Genomic DNA, 20,274 nt, shown 5'->3' on the forward strand with positions numbered 1-20,274 from the left:
ACACACAGCGACGGCGGACAACACAAACTGAAGGCCTCTGTATCTGGAGGTGGAGGAAAAAAAGTCAATTTGATCTCACATCGCCGCTGCAATTATCCCACAGGGCGACACACAGCGTCGGCTCTGTCAGCAGGTGTGAACCTGGTCGGCTAACCGGGAGGTTTGTCCGCAGGGAGGAAGTAGGCGCTGTCCGTGGTGCTGAACAAAAACACAAAACAAACAAACAAACAAACACAACAAAGCCTGGTGGTTTGGTTTTAATTAGAATATCTGATTACACGTAAACGGGGAGAGGTGCAGCTGCAAATAGTTATTTTCATCAGAGGCTCCCATGTGGACGGATGTTTTGATGAAAGTAGTGACGGTTTAGCTGATTGGAAATTGAAAACCAGGAGCAGCTTCGTCAACATCAGTGTCTTTGCTGCTTTTTTAAAAATGTTTGGTTTTTTTTTCTCTCTCAATAATCTTCCTGTCAACTCTAAGCTGCTTTTGCTGTTTTGTTGAAGGAAACTAATACCACAGCATGATGCTGCCCCCACTATGTTTCAATGTGGGGACCGTGTGTTTAGAGCAGGGGTCCAAAGAGCCATTTTTGCACTCAGTCGAGCTACAGAAAACTTGCTTAGAGCCATGAAAAAGCTCTACTTATAATTTTTTGATAAATATCTCCTATAAAAAGCTTGTCATTTTTAAACAACCATCGTTTTACTTCTTTTTTTTTCTTCTGGGTTTTAAAATAAAATCTAAAAATCATGAAAAGATGAAAAATATTATTCACACTTTTAGTGTCATTCTATCATGGAAATTTAATGCAATTATTCTATGAAAGAGTTTGAGAGCAGCTAAACCCTGTATTTCTTCTTATATCTATATTTATAAACATCATTTGGTTCTTCATGGTTTCGGCAGTGTCTCTGAGAGCCGTTGTGAAAGAGCCAAAGAGCCAATTGAGGCTCCAGTATTGGTCCCACCTGATTAAAGCGCCATCTTCCACGTGGTTGAAATGGACAGGCATTGGAGCAAAAAAATACAGCTTGTAGCTTTTTTTTAAAATAATAGTTTTTCCATTAAAGCCATATTTGTGGAGTGCATGACTAAAAGTCATTCTGATGTATTTTTCCAACCTACGCTTTTAACTCGATTGGAAACTTTCTCCCTGACATGTCCGCTGTGTTCCTTTGTTTTCACCATTGAGCTGTTCGTTCACCAGTGCAGGGTTCTTAAACTTTTCCATGCCACAATTCTCCAAACAGCGTTAGCTTGTAGCCGGGATACTTTTGCTAACACGCAGACAATGCTACAAAATTGGTAAAGAAACATTGACTTTCAGAAGAACCCCACTCCCCCACCACCACCTTTTATTCACTGTTCAGTAATATTTAAGTTTGTTTAGCATAAATGTTGCCTCGTACCTTCTGATTTTAGCTGGCTGGGACGGTTCTTTCAGTCTTATACATGTCAGAAATGTTTACAATTCTCGCTTGCTAGCCTTACTTACGGAGCAAAGCAACTTGATAACTTTTTGAGGCTCTCTAGCGGAAAAAAACAGCTGGATACTTACCCTTTTTACTAATCAGGAGCTTTTTGCAGTTGCGCCGATTCATGTGGCATTATTTAGATTTCATTTGTAAAAAAGTTAAAAAGTGTGTTATTTTCTTTCCATGCACTAATTGGAGTTAATCTGTTCCATAAAGTCCCCAGTGGAATACGTGGACGGTTCTGTCTGTCACGTGACAAAATAAAGTAGGAACGCTTTTGTGGCTGATTTGGCCTCTAGTTTCACCGGAGACGAGTTCTCAGCTGACATGTGAGGGGGATGGAAGCTGTTCACCCCCCCCCCCCGTCACACACATTCATCCAAATGCGATGTTGATGAAATAAATCTATTGATTGGGGCAGCTCTGAGACAGTGCCTCCAGATTTCAAAGAGCCGCGCCGTTCGTGTGGATTTGATGGATTCCAGAAGCAACCACTCAGCTCCGAGCTGGAGAGTAATTGTGAGGGCTTGTCATTGATCCATTGCAGGCTCCGACTGTTTTTCCTCGCCAACAGCTCCAGAGAATGTGATATGATACAGATGTCTCCTCTCCAGCTGTTTATACAGTTCAGCAAGGGAGCTAAGCAAAAAATAGAAAAAAAGCCATAAGTGAAAGGAAATATTTAAATCAACTTTAAAATATTTTAGTCGTTTTTGGATTTAAAGCAGGAAATCCCATATCGGTCACATCACAGCTTAAGCATTCTGTCAGGACATTTTCAATAATGTTTCCATCATTCGATATAATTAAAAAAAAAATGCTCCAAAACTAAAAGATGATTGTTAGTCATGACAGGAGTATTATTGGCAGCAAAATGTCTTGAAGGGACAGCTGAGATTTATTTTTAAATTGCGGTTCTCTTGAGATCTTATGAGCTGTCTAAGTATTTTGGACTGTAACCTACAAGGACTCAAAAAAATTTTTTCTCATTAAATACTGTAAAACAGCCCCTAGAGAAAAAAACACTCTTAGCCGCTAACAGTTATTTTAAAAATCTTTTGCATCCTCTCACATTATCACCACTTCAACCAAATGTGATTGAACTAGAAAGACTCAAACAGTGTTTTAAAATCCCACTACATACTGTAAAAAGAAGCCCTTCAGTGTTGCTCTAAGAGGAAACACTGAGGTAACTAACCGTTAGCTGCTAACAGTTATTTATTGTCTTTAAAGTATTTCTCATCCTGTGACATTATCACATTTCTCTTTAACATTGTCACTGTTAAAGAGAAACAGTGATAATGTGATAATGCCCTAAATGGCATTGAACTTTTAGCTGGCTGGGAGTTAAAAGTTCAATGCCACGGATAATAAGTCAGTTATTTATTGTCTTATTATCACTGTTTTCTCTTATACTGTGCATGGTTTAAATGGGACTGAACTAGAAAGGCTCAAATAGAATTTATATAATTAAATATTGTAAAAAAAAGACCTTGGTGTTTTTTAGGTAGAAAACACAGAGGTAGCTAACTGATAACTGCTAACTCATAGCAATGTCTTTTAAAAATCTTTGCATCCTGTCAGATATATCACTGTTTCTATTCTATACTGTTATTGCTTAGTGAATGGAGCTCCTCAATGCATTTGTAACCATGTTCTATCTGCCAGCCAACAATGCTAACATAGCATAGCCATGGCTATTCCTTGTTGTATTCAAAGTAAGACTCCCAAACATGGATGTAACCAAGCTTAAATAACATACCTGAGTCAGATTTAGGTTCAAGTAATCCTTTTTTGGCCAACTGGAAATAATGTAGTGTTTTGGAGTGTATGTATACTCTTGACCTCATGGTATAACAGTATGCTTATGGGTGTTTATTGTATATTCTAGTTATTTTCCACATTTTTCTAAAAAAAAAAAAAAGAAATTGAGTGTCTGCACTGGCACTGGTGATTTAGCGGGTGGGTGTCCGCCCAGGGCATTAGACAAGGTTGGACCACCCTGCATAAAAAAAAACCCTAATCTGATAACGGATTTTGGAATAAATATTTAAACTACCTTCATTATTGTAGTTCTTGTAGCATTTTTTTTACATGAGAATTAGCTTAGCCTGCTCAAGCTAACATTTACCTTTAGATTTTGTCTTTAAATCTGTATTTATATGGAAGACATTAAAAGTATCTACTGCAGTTGTCTCAACAGAACCCCACTTAAGAAATCTGAACTACTTACCTTAATACCTAACACAGGACTATTGAATTTATGTGTATATGAAACGTTATAAAGCTCATTATTGACTCATTACAATGAGTCAATTGCACTGATGTCGCTCACGTACGAGTATTGAAATGTATTGTTAAACTAATAAGACATTTTTACTATCTCAATCACACAACTGGCATAAATAAAGACAAGAGGTCTTAAGCTGTGGTGAATTAAGGTCCTTGTTTGTTAAGGATATATAACGATATCGAGTTTCCACATGCTTCATATAAAGAGCTGAGCCATCTGTTTGGTTTCATCAGTGTCTTCCATGAAAATTAAGAGTAACCATCTGGAAGGGAAATAAAAACCCTCAGCAGAACATTTATCTTTACCAGAAGAGAGAAAAAAAACACACAGCATCTTCTTCCCTTCGTTTAAATTAAAGCATACTATCCCTTGCCATTAATTTTGTGGCTGTAAAAGCATGTGCACTTCTCCCATAAGCTGAATTATGTCATGGATAGTTAGCCAAAAGCCACAAGGCTCTGTAAAGTGCACACAAACAGCATTTTCTGTACATGTTAGTTATTAGCTGCTGCTCAAAGTTCAATGCAATCATTAAAAGTCAGCATAATTTACCGTACCTTAGTAAGCTGTATTTAAGGTTACGTCAAAAGTCAAAATCTCAGGTTTGGGAATGATGCCAGGGCTCGATTTTACTGTAACAAGATGGATCTCCACATTAGTGTATTCTTGACTAGCTAATATATTTAGCAATAATGCAAATAAGGAAATGCTGAGATGAAATTTCTCAGCATTTAATGCATTCACACACGTTAGCAACAAGTTGACTGACAGATGCTGCACAGTGCAACGCGGGTCTGCGATTTGACGGGAAACCAGCATTCACAGACGCAAATAAACAGTTATTGGTTTAGCTTCCACTGTGGTTTTTATACACAGTTCAGCCATGTTAGATTTGAATGTAAGGGCTGTGATTGAGTTCCAGATATAAGACAAAAAATCCAAAATGCCAACTTCTGAGCACAAATGCACGGCAGTAAAAGGAAAAAATGAGTCTCAGTTGTCTATTTGAATTTCTAAAATAAACTGCACTTTTAATTTATCATCTTCAATAAAAAAACAATATTTAGAAAAAAAACATGAAATTCAAAGTGTTTGTTATAAAGAGAAAGTATTAATGTAACAAGCAGTTGATGCAGTATGAAGGGCCAAACGGTGTCCCTGACTAGTAAATATGAAGTACTTTGACTGCTGTCTGCTTGACATGTAACGTACATGTCAAGCATGTCAGCGGTTCAGTTTTTGTGAATTCTTGTGAAAAATCTGTCTGCGAGCAAATTTTTTCCAAATATTTGAAAGAAAATTAGCTTGGTAAGCTGAAATTCACAGAATCAATGCTGCTTAATGTTATTCGTTTTCCTTGGTGCTGATTGGCTGTAGGCACACAGGGGGCTAATAGAAAAAGACTGTAGATGTTAGTTTCTACGGTAGCGCTGAGAAGGTTTCCACTGTGAGTATTAAAGCAATTTTAGGTATATTTAGTGTTTGAACTTTAAAATATGCTGTAGCATTTCCAGAGGCCTTAAAGGGCAGCATATGTAAAATTGACTTTTTGAGCTTTACATCATGTATAATGTTATTCCCTTAGCAAAAACATAACTGTGGTGTTGCCCTGACTTTAATGCATTTTGGGAAATCCTTTCATCTCCATGGCAACCATTCAGCTGAGCAAACCGCCTGGTGGACCTAGCTCCACCTTCAAGGCACAGCTCCCATTCAGAGCTGCACTTTCCAAGCTTCAGAGCCTCTGCTTTAAAGAGCAGCCCTCGCCCACGACTCCTTCAGACTAGCCAGCAGCAATTAGCAAACACCTGGTGGAACTGAGCATCTGATGAGCTCATTATAGGAGCTACTTCTCAGTGAAATGCTGGTAAAAATGTTGTTAAAGGGTTAATGGAGGAGCCATGTTGTCATGACTTCCTGAAGGCGGGGTTTCAGAAGGAACAGGAGCTTCTTAAAGAGACAGAGGCCCTATTTCAAAGCATTAAATTATAAAGTTGAATTTCTTTTATCTCATGTTTGATATTCATGGCATTTTTATAACAACTGAAGGCATCATATTTTCTCAATTGTGCTATAAAATGGCTCTATGTGGTTTTAAAATTCATAATACTGCCTTTTTTTAAATATTCATGGATTTTATCTATTCACGGATGATGTGGGCCATAAGCCCCCTCTGTACTTTGTTAAAAACAACACAAATAAAAAACCTGATGCGGCTTCCATCCATTAAAGAGAGAGAGAGAAAAGAAAAGATTTTACCGTCAGTCCGTTAATGCTGCCTTTAAAAGAAAATCAGAAGATGCCACGCTGCCAGTAGATGTGACTAAAAGCCCTGTTACTATTGATTAGACTATAAAGCCGAGTATAACAGTACGTAACTGAAATTGATCCTTCCCATGTTATGAGATTAGCCAGCTCCTGTCCCGTCAGCCTCTCTGCTCCAAGCAGAGGCTCCCCACCTCACCACGCTCGGTGTCGGGCCTGCTTTTCATGTTTGCGCGAAAGCTAATTTATTTGTATTTATCGAAAGGTCAAACGTGAGTCTCGATGCCGCAGCCGCCAGACAACGAACTTTAAAAAAAAAAACAACAACAAAAAACCCCCCCCAACAACCTCTGATTGTCATTCCTGTTGTGGCTAAAAGTGTTTCCCAAAGTATGAGGTGTGTGATGATTTGCAGTGTTTGCTCAATGACGGCTTTATTTAATTAGCAGATGATTTGCAGAGGATAATATTCGTTCAATTGCTTGCGGGAAGTGAATTAGGTGCGGTCAGATTAGTTAATGGAGAGCTGGCTTCAAATGACAGTCCTTAATTTGTTGTTTAAACTAATTAAGGATTAGTTGCTCGTGTGTTTGCTTGGAGAAGTGTTCCTTAATTTCTCATGAAATGTCCTGCGATAATTGGTTGAATTAGTTAATGAAGAAGTGGTGTACTTTATTAAAAAAAACAATAGTGTCATGTTTTGTTCTTTTTTTCTTTGATTTTGATCAGAATTTAAAAATAAAGATATCCACCTGCAGAACTAAATCCAGGGTCATAATTACTTGTGGTTAATATTTGCAGTTTTCTGAGATTCTTCAAAAATCTTCCATTTTACTTTTGTCATGGTTTTAAACATTTTTAGTGAAGGCCCTGAAAATGTTAGTCGGGTTCTGTGGAGAGTAAAGTAATGCAGCATTGCCCTCCCACACATACTGCTGCACACTGCTGGTCAGCTGGGAAAATGAAGCCTCCTACACTGTGACTGATTATTCATAAACCTGATAGAATCAACTTGATATATAATTTATTTGAATTTATTTGCTCATGAGGCAATATTACATTTAGAAGTAAGTAACCATTGTTTTGCCTGCTAGCCCACCAGCTCAGGGGTGTCAAAAGTTCAGCCCTGGCGTTTGTTTTCGCCCCTCGGAATGATATTTTGGGGCCCCAGGCGAAATGAAAGAATTGTAAAAAAATAAATAAATGTACATGCATTTAGTGCATCAAACCCTTTTTAACACACAAATTCACATTTTTCTAAAATTGACGGCAAAAATTGAGCACATTGTGTTTTCCTTCTAAAAAAGAAAACTAATGTGCAACAGCCTTTTCATGTTCAGATCTAACTATACACAGTAATGAGATTCTCTGATTGAATGTTTTCTCTTATTTGTGTAGAAGACGAGAAGCATTCCACTGTCACAAACAATTGAATATTATTACAGTTATAATGGTATCTATAGCAGTTTATTACATGTTCCTGCTACATTTAGCTTTAAGTAAAAAAAATGTGCATAGTATCTTTTTCCCTGTTTACAAGTTATTTTATAAATTTAAATTACTGAGGTTAGGACAGTTTATCACTGGTTCTTGTACATTACGTTTTTAATAACTATGTTTATTTGGCATCAATTTTGTTATTATGATTTATGTCTGTAATTGACTGTAGCATAGAGACTCAACCAACCCAAATGTATTTTACTGCTCCAACACTACACCTGAACAGAGAGGCACCAATCAATCACCCACAGATTGGAATAATCCTCACTTGATTGTCTCTCTGACCGGTAACCAGCAGAACAGATTATTTAGCTAAGTTTAATTATTAAATGTGGAAAAGCTAGAAACTTGTTCTGTTAGGAGTCTAGAAACGTAACGCAACTCTATATGCTTTGATGCATAGTAGTGTAATTATCAATAATAGTAAATGTCTGTGAATTCAAACAGCTACTGCTGTCACAGAACTACTGCAGTCCCCAAGGGGGGAAAAAAAAAAAAAAAGAAGCTGGAATCGGTCAAAATGACAGAATCGGCCAGAAAAAAGTCGGATCGGTGCGACTCTAGAACTAAATCAGCTTGACCATCTAGATGTTTTAACCTGATGCTTGTTTTTGCAGTAGGTGTAATTAATTGCACACACAGTGGAAGTCGTGACTGGGCAAAGCCTATCAGCTGGAGTCTGTGTGTGGGTGTGCGTGTGTGGTGTGTGTGAGGGAAAGAAGGAGAAACAGAGCATAAGAGAGCATGAAATTTGGCAGTCAACACCAGGTAGCTTCTGCCCTGGTGCCCCCCAAGACACCAAGACTACATTCACACTCACACACACATTCCAGGTCCCAAGGTTGCAGAGCCATCTGCCAAGAAGAACATGGTGCTGAGGAATGATAAAACACCACACACACACGCACACACACACGCGCACGCACGCACACACACACACACACACACACACACACATGTACAGTATTTCCTTTTTTTCCTCTTATTTTTTCAGACAGAAACACAGTGTGCCTTGAACCCAGAGTCTGGTAGTTCTCTCGCCTCTCTCTGTGCTTCTGATACTTGCTTGGTGGTCTGTGTGAGGATTCAAAGGTGGCTGAAACCCGACCTCTCTCTGGCCCGGTGCACACTTCAGATTTAGCTGTTTGAACATTTAAAGGGATAATTTCTTTCTATCTGCCATCATTGTGGTGAAAATGTCAAGAAGCTGTCATGTTCTGACAGAGCGCCACTCCAGAACTTTGCTTCAATTATTCTACACAGGGCTGGACAATACAGATGAAATCGTATCATGATATAAGAGCTTCATATCAGTCGATATCAATATTTATTGATTATATATATATATATATATATATATATATATATATATATATATATATATATATATATATATATTATATATTTTTTTTTTTTTTTTTTTAAATTTCTGAAGTACTGCCAAACTCGTGACCTTTTATTTTTAAGCAGTTACGAACTTTTGCTGCTCAGGTTACTCAACAGGTTGTTGCTAGGTAACCAAAGGTGAGTAAGTTAGTTGATGCCACTCACCTTGCTTAGGCAAAGGACCTGTTTTCTCCAGACAGGTTCTGGTTCAGACCAAAAAGACTTTCTTGGTTTTGTCGGAACAGATAATTTGTTTCGTCCCACTCTTTACCCATTTGGCTTCTTTTGCCATTGTGAGTATTTTAGCAACGGTGGACCTTCAGGAACCCTGGAGCTCTTTCTAGGTGACCCTGGTTTCCCTTCTCTGACCAAAGCCCTTAATCTGCTGTCACTCTACTTTGCAGACTGACCAGATCTAGGGATCATCCACAGGGGTTCCAGTCTTCTCCATTTCCAATAACGCAGCTCGCCGTTATTTGGCTTTCCAGGATATTTTATGCAGTTGTTTTTCTTGCATCCCTTCATACCTGTCTGCTTTGATGAACCTGATCTGGGGAGTCTACAGACAATTCACTTGACCTTACCTCTGAGTTTCTGTTCTGATGTACTTTGTCAACTGCCAGACCTGACATACAGACGAGTCCTTTCTGTTCCCAAATTATGTTCAATCAACTGAATTGAACACATGTAGACTTACAACCAAGCATGTCAGCTCTATATTACATGTCATGCTGAAGGGGGTGAATAGTTTTGTACATGCATTTCTTTTTAATAAATCAAATAAATAAAACATTCATGTCACTTTGTCATGATTTGGGTGAATAATGAAGTGAGGTAAAGGTGAAGCGATGGAAATATCCCTACAAATGTTAGCTAACTCATTTACTCATCCTTAGCTAATTGCTAATGCTAATTTTCTGAATAGTGGTTCAGTTTAGGTTAAAACCGCATGTGTGTGTTGTATTACTTGACCTTGTTTCGCTAAGTATTAATTCATAACACATATATAGATTGGAGAACACTTAGGAACCACTCCTACTGTTCACAGCTTAGTCACAATGGACTGACAAAAGCTTAAAACACTCCCAGCAGGGCTTTATGATTCCCTTTTTGTCTCTGTGTGTGTGCACGTGCACGTGCGCGTGCGTGTGTGTGCGTGCGTGCATGTGTGTGCGTGGGTGCGTGTGTGTGTGTGTGTATGAGACAGCAGCACATGTTAGAGACTGAGAAAAAGGAAAAGAGATGGCGGTTTAGCCTCACTAGGCAGTAGATTAAACATTGAATTTTGAATTAAACAGAAGTAATAAAAGTGAATCTGCAAAGCGGGGTGGGGGAGATGGAGGAAGTGAGAGCAGGACTGAGGCAGGAGAGGGCTAATGACGTGGCTCTGCTAGTGGAGGCCAATTTACTGCGAGGTTTCGAAAAGGTCATCTCCTACACGGAGGCCTGTCTGTGACAAATTACGTTATTTACATCGGGGTGGAAGGAGGCAGCGAGACAGAGGAGCATGGAGAGAGCTAAAAGATGACAGAGGAGAGGAGTGTTTGTAATTGGTCAGTGGAGTTAATACACAAACACAAAGGCCTTTTGGCAGGCACACAAGAAGATACCTAAGACAAATTACAATGTATTGGATTTTTGAGATTAAACCTGCTGTGCTTCACTGTATGTCATAAAAAAAGTAAAACCATTACAGGTAAGCATTTATTGTAAAATAAATGTAGATTAAGGTAGCATTGGTTAGTTGAATGTTACATAAGGACTAACGTAGCTGTTTTATTAACAATAGGTATGGTGAGTTTTGTGTCTCTATGCAAATGCTAAATGTGTAGCTTGAAGTTTCTGAGTTTTCAGCGTTTTTTTGGGGTAATGTGTTACAATTGATGACTTGAAATAAAATCCTGGCAGATATTAGAAATGAGTAAAAACTACGAAGCTACATGGGAACGCACCACATCCAGCACCGTGTTATTGCTCAGGGGTTCCACAAGGATGTGTGGCTCCTGCTGCTGTGGTGGGCCTTGTCAACCACAACGAGACAAATTACAGAAATGAGGGCAATCAGGTGGTGATGTGGTGTGAATCAAACAATCTTCAGCTACGCATTTACATTTAATTAAACTTAAATCTTCAGTTTAAAGATTGAAACAATAATCAATCTTTAACTCCGTCCATCAGGGAGGAGTAATAAAGTGTTGTACTGGTACCACCAGACTAAGAAACTAAGAAACTTCTTCATTCTAGAGTCGATACGAATGCTGAACATTAGCTATTTTATAAAGATTTTCTATAAACGCCATATCATCCATGTTTTAAATTAATTTTAGTATTTATTGTCCTTGTGATTGTCTTTTATGTTGTAGCAGTTACTGTGGGTTAGGGAGAAGCATACTTTTAATTCTTCCTCTTGAACGTTCTTGAACGTATGGCACAGTTGACAATAACTTTGATTTGATTTGGATTTGATAAGATTTTTTTCTAAAACTGAACCATAAACACACGACTTCATCAACAAAATAATAAATAGATCGTCAGTACAGATGTTGGCGAGTTCACCTTCCACCATTTTCAATGTTAGTTGTTTTGCACGAATTGTGTCAGTGTTTTTTACCCACCAGAGGCCGTTTTGAACCCACTTTGACAACCCAAAAAAGTAATTTTCTACATCTTCTTATACTGTAAGGAAATGATACACTATGCTGTCGCTACCTTCTCTTCATACTTGTTATATTTGTAAAGTCCAAGAGGCAGATATCTAAATGAAAATTTCGTAATACAAAGTTTTCAGAAAAATATATACATATTAATTAAATCCTATTTGATATCTGTGAAAAATATTTTACCTACAAAGAAAACCTTGCCAAAGGTTTAACTTATGAGAGTAAATGGGTTGTGTACAGGGTCAAACTGTAAGGGCCCAAATGGTAAAACTTGTGACATGAAACACGAGTTGATCAGCTTTCAGCTCACGTGTTTGAAAAGAGTGTGTTTTATGCACATGTTGAAAATCTGGCAAACTCTTAGCCAATCAATTAGGAGGGTTTAAAGCCGAGACAGTGTATAATTAATATTAATTCAGAAGAAAGGGCTCGTACTGATTACATTAAAATTAATGATACATTCAGGGAATACTATCTGAAGCTCTACTTCTCTAAAGCCCCCTGTTGATAATCGGGCAGTGGATTCTGGTTAGATGTGGGTTTGTCCAAACTGAAGGTTAGTTTCTACTGGCCCTCCTGTATTTTTCTACAGTAGCTTTCTGTTCTGGGATGATAGGGTGATACGTTTTGTGTACAAAATCCAATACAAATAAAAAATGTGCGTGCGTGCGTGCGTGTGTGTCGAGTCCTTGGGCTTTCACAGATGGAAGCACCAAAGGGATTGATTGTAATACTTTCCTCTTGGGGATGAGTAGAAAGATAATATTGAGACGTAACTTTTGGAAATGCCTTAAATTATTAAAGTATGACATTTCCTAAATTCCTAAAAATGGGATAGAAAGATTTTCTCCTTTTCATTGTGCTTAAATAGGGATTAGTTTTGTGTTGTGTTTGAAATGTACACTGGAAAAAGTGTAGCACAGAGTTGTTCATTCAAGCTAATAACTACCATTGAATACAATGTAAAATAATGGACTTGGTTGTGAAAGTCTATTTTTTTGCATTCTGAGGTGTCAATTTTGATTCAGACTGAATTAATAACACTTCTGAAGGGAAGAAAGCAAATATTTTGGTTCCTCTCAAACATGCTGAAAGGAAATGATGTCATATTTTCAATCTGAGTCACGTGAGAAGAAGTTGGGGAGAAGTGCTTGGAGAGCTTCGTCGTTCGGCATGGGGAAGAAGGAATGATTAACGTCCGAGCACGTCGTCAAAGAATAACCTGCGGTAAGTATAAACTAGTGATGTAAACGTGTCTTAACAAGCCTACAATTGTATTAATGCAAAAGACTGAGTTAATGTCACCTGGTTAGCAAGCTGAAAGTCCCGCCTAAATGTGGGTATCCCAGTAAACGCTTTCTTTTCGCTGGGTTAAATGTGGTGTAATTTCTGAACTTACACGTATTTCACGAGAAATATAACTATGTGTACATTGTTCGGTTGTAGCTGGAATTAATCAAGGTAGGCATAATTCGTTACCAATCAATAGCTTCCACCACGGTTAGCTCGGCTACACGGTGAACTTGACTAGCTTAACCCATGTAAAGCCATGTAGCAATTAGTTAGTCTAGTGTGTTTATACCACTATGATTGTAAAGTCCCAGTTTGTTAATGGTAGCGAGGCCGTTGAAAATGAATGGTGTTTTGTGCATGCATTATACTGTATGGTATGGTCGGTGATGTTTCCCAGTGTTCGCCATGCTGGTTTGTCCAACTGTTAAAACGGTTTCACAGGAAATGCTCTCGGTAAGCGAATCTCCTTGTTAAGCCTTAAACTTTTGTTCGGCTCTACAACTGGTTTTCATGCATTTTGTTCACGACACTGCCCCATTTACTGTAGGTTAAGAACTTCATTTTCCGAATGCATTGTGTTTTCAGAGATATGTCATGGCATGCTGGCAGGTATCTTATGAAGTGTGATTTCAAACAAATACATAGACTAACCTTGAGGGGCTGACATACTGTGACATGGACTAACAACAGGGGCACTTGTACTGATAGAAAAGGGGTGCATACGCATTGTTTTATATTAGATTAACTTAAAGGGGCACTGACGCACCTTACTTATTACAACTCAAAGCTTTCATCTCATCTGTATGTTGACACAAGGTGGTTGTGAATGTGAATTAATAATTTCTCTTTCCTTCTGTCTTTCGTTTTATTCTCCTGCCACCCAGGTTTTGACTCCAGCTTCTGAACGTCACTGACTGTCAGGGCATCTACATCAACAACTCGAGGTCCAACTTTGCAATATGGCGACTCCCGTCCGACTCCTCATCTTGTTGGGTGACGAAAGCGCTGAGGGATGAAATTATCAAGGGTGCCGTTTTGATTGTCCCTAAAGGGTGCTGATGCAGATTTCCGAAGGGAGTGAATCCTCAAGCTCTCATCATCTACCTGGGAGAACGTGTTGAGGACCTTCTAAAGGAATACATGGTATGTCCAGATATTTTCTGTCACAATGATGATTCAACTTTATTCATCACGGGAGACCACCTATGCCATTATACAGTATATAGTGATTAATGAGGTGTGCCAGACTGCAGTTGTTCAGTTGCATATTTCGTATATTTTGCCTCAGGTCTCCCAGAAAGATCAAGCCGAGCTGAGAGGACATCATGGCAGTCTTTGTCTTCAGAGAGAATTCAAGCCTTCTACAGCAGCCCAAGACGTTGGGATTGTCATTGATGGTGTGGAAGTCCTCAATGAGTTGCCTTCTCTTGCAGCTGGAGTGGCAATGCTCTTTGGACTTTGCTATGCTCTTAGCATGGAGTATCCACAGGGTTTCAGGTTCACCTTTGAGGCCCTTCAGAAGATCCTGATGGAGCTTGGTTCCAACAAGATGATTCCAAGATTCGCAAACTCAGTGGTGAACTCAAAACTGCACAGTAGTGTATATTTGTGTGTGCTTAATGTGTGCATGTAGTTGCCACTGGCATCTATTTAAGAGGTAGACCACCTCACAGCACTTTGTTATACAGGCTCACGGGGTCACTTTCATGGAGTGCTTTTGTTGGAATTTTAGTTCTTTGATGATGTTTACAGATGCAACATTCCTTCAAGTTCAGATGTGTTTGAACAGTACAACAACAGTGAAGCTTTCTGTCCATTTAATTTAGCTGATAGGCCATATTGTCTTTATTTCATTTCTCTGATGTAGAGCACAATGACATGTTTATATTTGTTTGTCTGAAAATGCAACTTTTTTTGTCCTTTTTACTTGAGGAATAATGGCTTAGAAAAAACTGTTGCTGGAGTGTGTTAGTGTGATGTGAGGGATGCAAATTGTTTATGAAACCAAGTTTATGAAATATTTAAAAAAGAATTTCATGGTGCCAATGAATTAATTAATGCACTATATATTTGATGGTTCAATTAAATATATTAGTTTGGTTCCAAACTAAATTTAAATAATTTAACTTGGATAAGGTGAAGAATTAATATTGGGTCAAGTAAAGTAATATGATTTGAGTCAATATTAAATAGTCATGTTGTACCAAACCACTTTATTTAGATTCTGTGAAGTCAAATATATTAGATGCAACAATGGACATCAATTTTTTTAATTTAAGCTGGGCCACACTTTTTCCAGTGTACAAACGCCCGTGCCGACACAGTCCCCGCAGAAGGCTGCCGGGATTATTTCAAACAGCAAAAGTTGTCTAGGCACGCACGCACACACACACACACACACACACACACACACACCGTGACAGCACAAAGTTGCCAAGTCTCTCCTCTCACTCCGCAGCAGAGCCCCCAACTGATCACCACCGTCTCGTCTCCCTCATGTCCTCCCTCCGCTCCCTCCGTCATTTAGTGACCCACTAATGTTCTGTTCATTTTCTCTTATGAATAGATAATAGGCAGAAATCAAATCTCTTCATTTGCATGTAATACAATTAAGACCTTTTCAAACAATGACAAATGGAGGGAGCAGCGAGGTGCCAGTCAGCCTCATCATCGGCGGGGAAAGCAGAGGCGGGATCGGCAGCGTTTTAAACGAAAAATTAATAAAAGCTTCAAATGGAATCTTCTCGGCACCATCTGGAATAACAATCACAGAGACACCCCGAGACTCCGACTGTCCAATAAAATTAAAGTTCCCATGAATTTGAATTCACAAACGGCCCCTCAAAGTGCCTGAGGAAACTCCCAAGAGCTTTTTTGTTATTATTATTAATTGGTAAGTGTGGCCTAAACTGGCTTTAAAGATGCAGTATGTAACTTTTATCTATTTTTAATATGTATGTGTTTTTATTTATTTATTAATTTTTTGGGGGGGGGGGGGTTACGCATTTCTTGAAACTGTCACTATGCTGTGATAGTACAGGACAGATAACCTGCGAAAAGATCGAGCTCCTTCTCTGAGTTACTATTGTCCTGTGAAGAAACGGTCAAAATCAACCAATCAGAGCCAGGAGGCGGGTCTTAGCGCTGTCAATCAGGCACTGGTCTATGCACTGCTAGATGTTCTAAAGGGGGGAAAAAACTTACTGTCACATGAAACTTGTCATTGTTGACTATTCTAACTAACGTTAGCATTCATGACAAGCTCCTGCTGTCAGAAAGAGAGTAGGGGATGAGCAGCTGAGTCCTGGCTCTGATTGGTTGTTTCTGGGAGAAAGCAGTGCAGCTTGATTTTTCTCAGATTATCTGTCTCATGCTATTCTGTCACGGCACAGTGACATTTTAACAAATATGTACAAAAACATCTACAGATATTTCATAAAGTTACAAACTACAGATTTAAGAGGCAGGTTGTTTTTAACTAGGCCCTGATTTGCAGGGTAAATGTTTTGAAACACACACTTTTGCATCGTTATTTCAATACAAATCCACAACGTGTTTTTTTTTTAATTTAGAAAAGAAAGACTTGTGGTTGTTTTTATGTGTATAAATATGCAACATGGTTGTAGGCGTTGGCTCATAACGTCTCTCCTTCACCTTTGCTTTCATGGACAAATCTGCATGGATACACTAATCGTAATATTTTGCAGAGAAGCAAAGCAACTTATTACCAAGCATGTCATACTATTATTGATCATTTGCAACTCTAATTACAAATTCGTGAACCCTGATTTGTATTCATGGGTTCCACAAATGCGCAGAATTTTATCGCGACGTTCTCCTACTGGTGCGAACGTATTCGCGGTAAACACACCAGCATCTGTCTAACACAGACGCATAACCTCACATGCGGGAAAAAATTAATGGACTCCCATTCATAATCCCTGATGGAGAGAGAGAGAGAGAGAGAGAGAGAGAGAGAGAGAGAGAGAGAGAGAGAGAGAGAGAGAGAGAGAGAGAGAGAGAGAGAGAGGTTTATTGACTGATTTCGTTTATTTGTGTAGAATAAGTAGGAGGTAAACATTGGCTCACGTCCGCGTTTCCTGCGACACACTCGCTGCACAGCATTGTGGGAGAAATGATCCCGCCGACGGCGGGGGTCACTGATTGGCTGCCTCGTCGTCGTGTGACAAATTACCCAATGAAAAACAGGTTACCCGTTTCCGCAAACTAATTAACCTGGCTGATAGTGAAGCTAATTATTACATTTTATATTATATTATTTCACATCTGTCGCCGCGACTGCAAAAATCTCTGTCCCGTACCGAAACATCCACTCTGTTAAGTTTTCTCCCTGCTGCTAAAGCAAATATGGTGCCTTACTCACACAAAACCTTTTCAGATTTGATCAAAGCTTTCTGATGGACGCCTCAAGACATGACCTTGTTGACCTTAAGCTATTTGTTTTCTAACTATTCTGATGTTATGCTGAGAGTCATTTGACCCATTTGACTCCAAGCTTTAACCTTCTGGCTGCTGTTTTAATGGCTGCCCCAGGTGAAAAAAAGTATATTTTAGTATACTTCAAACATACTTAAATTTGTGAAAGTACACTTTAAGTATACTAAATATTAAGTGTACTACCTATAAGTATATCTGAAGTATACTAAAAAGGATCAGTGTGTTCAGATCATGGATGGAAAGGTTTTAAGGTAGTTTGTCTCCTTAAGTCCACACTTAAAACAGCTTCATAGTTGATGCCAACATCAACTGATTCTATGACATTGCTGACTATTTTTTTCTACTTCTAACATAAACAGGCAAAGACGACACCCAGAAATGTTTTTCCACCCCAGGCATCCTCCCACCAGGTGAAAAAAGTATACTTTAGTATACTAAATTTTAACATACTTTAGTATACTTTTATCGATGTACTTAAATGTACTATTTTGGAACAACTAATTTTGTGCTTAGTATACTTTAGTAGTATTTAAATAGTATTAAATTACAACTAATTGTATATTTTAGTATACTATAAGTACTTTTTTGGAACAACTTGAAGTGTACTTAGTGTACTTAAAGTATACTTTTTAAATATATTTCAGAGCTTTATTATTATAATTTGAGTGTAATAATTCTCTCTGAATTATATTAAAAATATTTAATATACTTCAAATATATTTTAAATATACTATTAATATATTAGTAATGTATTTAAATTACACTTAATTTTATTTTTGATTTCCTGCTATTGATAAAAACTACAATTTTAATTACTCGTGAAAGTCTTACATGACAGTAACTTACATTTTCTAGGCTACAATTACATGGAAAGATTAATTACACAAGATGCCCAAGGTAATTCAAATATTTTGTTTTATTACCGACATTTTAAAATTGTCCAATTTTACTCACAATTTTATGAACTTTACATAAATTATCAGTTTACACATCAAAAGTGAACACATGAACATGAAAATTTAAGTGTGACAAAAAAACATGAAGTGAGGATCAATGACAGAACATTCCGTTCACTGCACCTTACAGGAACCTAAAAAAAAAACAATAGAGCAATTAAACAGAGAAAGCATTTGTATTTAAAGAGAACAGAAAAATGGCAAATAAAAAAATAATACTTACAATTTTAAGACGTTGTGGACTCGCCATGTATGTGACATCATAAGAACTGATGATGATTGGGACCAGATGCCTGAGGTGGAAAAACATTTCTGGGTGTTTTCTTTGCCTGTTTATGTTAGAAGTAGAAAAAAATAGTCAGCAATGTCATAGAATCAGTTGATGTTGGCATTAACTATGAAGCTGTTTTAAGTGTGGACTTAAGGAGACAAACTACCTTAAAATCTTTCCATCCATGATCTGAACACACTGATCCTTGCAGGGTGGTGAGGGGGGCTGGTGGTGCCCATCTCCAGCAGCCATCAGATGAGAGGCAGGGTTCACCCTGGACAGGTCACCAGTCCATCACAGGGCCCTGAAAGCCAACAACAAATAAAAAAATGAAAGATAAATGTTAGATTAACAAGAAGAGAAAAATTCTTTCCAGTTACCTTTAAATCAAATCATGTTTATTAAGCACTTAGTGTTGGTAACACAGCAGTTTTTGTTGTTGAAAATGTAGCTAGCTCCTCATTGAAAAAACAAACTTACATCATGAAGACGATGTGAAGGTTCATCCTCAGAGCTGGTTGGTGATCTGGTGGAGTCAGAGCTTCTTCTGAGACAGGAAAGTCTTTTGTTTTCTAACACCTGATTTCTCTGGCTTCCTCTTTAATCTTCATTTGCTTAGACTGCAAACATATGTTGAAGATAAAAACATTGATGAAGGAGTTAGAACAACCTCACAATATCAAAGTCTCTCTGTCTTATGGAGCTTAATTAAAACCAGGTTAGTTTATGAATTAAAGTATAAGTCGCAACAAACAGCCTCCATGCAGTTATAACATGAAGCTGAATGATTCTTATTGTAATAATCATACAAGTCACAATAAAATTGATAAAATAATTATTTAAGAAACCAACGTAAGTTATATATCTTTACTGCACTGTTTATAATTAAATGAAGATAATTAATAAGCAAACTTACCACCAGCTAGCAACACTTAGCAGCCTTCGTCCCTCGGGCTCCTTTTGTGACACATTTCATTTCCATCGGTTGTTGTCCCGTTGTGTTGTCGTCTAACTTGGACTAGGACGTCACCAGCTTGAATTTACCAAAATTAGTAACTATTGTCAAGGCCCTCTCTACTTTTAAGGCATTATGCAAGTAAAAATGGTGAATTTGAACAGCGTCTGTTATCTTCCCTGGGTTCAAGTTTTTTCTTCTCTTTGTGGCGTTTTTTAAATAAATGAAAGTGTGCAATACCGCCACCATCTGGTCTGGAGTGTGAACTGGAGCTAATGCCGTTGATTATAAGGTTTTACATCACACATCTGAAAATTGATTGGGTACTTTCTTAAAAATTACATCATGATTATCCTTTTTTTATTGTATGCAATTTTAATAAATAGCAAAAGATTATTAAGGCACTTAAAAATTCATACATATTAATTCGTATTTTGTTCACTTAAAGTATACTTTTATTTAATATATTAAAAGTGTATTTTGGTACTTTTTTTTTCACCTGGGATGATTTCTTTGGATGTAATGATTGGTTTATTTCGCAAAACTGCGACGGAAACATGTTTTTTTTTTTTTTTTTTTGCATCACGGGAGTCACATGATGAACAACCGGATATTACCACTGGCGCAAAAACACGAAGAAGAAGACGTCGACAGGAAGTAGTCGGAGGATGGAACGCAAGAATTATTATTATTATTATTATTATTATTATTATTATTATTATTATTATTATTATTATTATTATTATTATTATCACGTTG

The 20,274-nt window shown here is 37.8% G+C and overlaps 1 long non-coding RNA gene across 1 annotated transcript; it reads right to left on the minus strand.

Moving 5' to 3' along the window:
• Window positions 1-18,421: 18,421 nt before the first annotated feature.
• On the minus strand, window positions 18,422-20,162 carry LOC145554248 (uncharacterized). Its single transcript, XR_014090277.1, has 3 exons — window positions 19,041-20,162; window positions 18,727-18,864; window positions 18,422-18,618 (listed from the first exon to the last, which is right to left on the minus strand). It is a non-coding gene; the product is annotated as an uncharacterized LOC145554248 (long non-coding RNA).
• Between the last annotated feature and the right edge of the window lie 112 nt (window positions 20,163-20,274).

This window comes from Poecilia reticulata, chromosome 12, assembly GCF_904066995.2.
Source record: "Poecilia reticulata chromosome 12, P_reticulata-male-v2, whole genome shotgun sequence".
In the NCBI taxonomy this organism is placed as follows: Eukaryota; Metazoa; Chordata; class Actinopteri; order Cyprinodontiformes; family Poeciliidae; genus Poecilia; species Poecilia reticulata.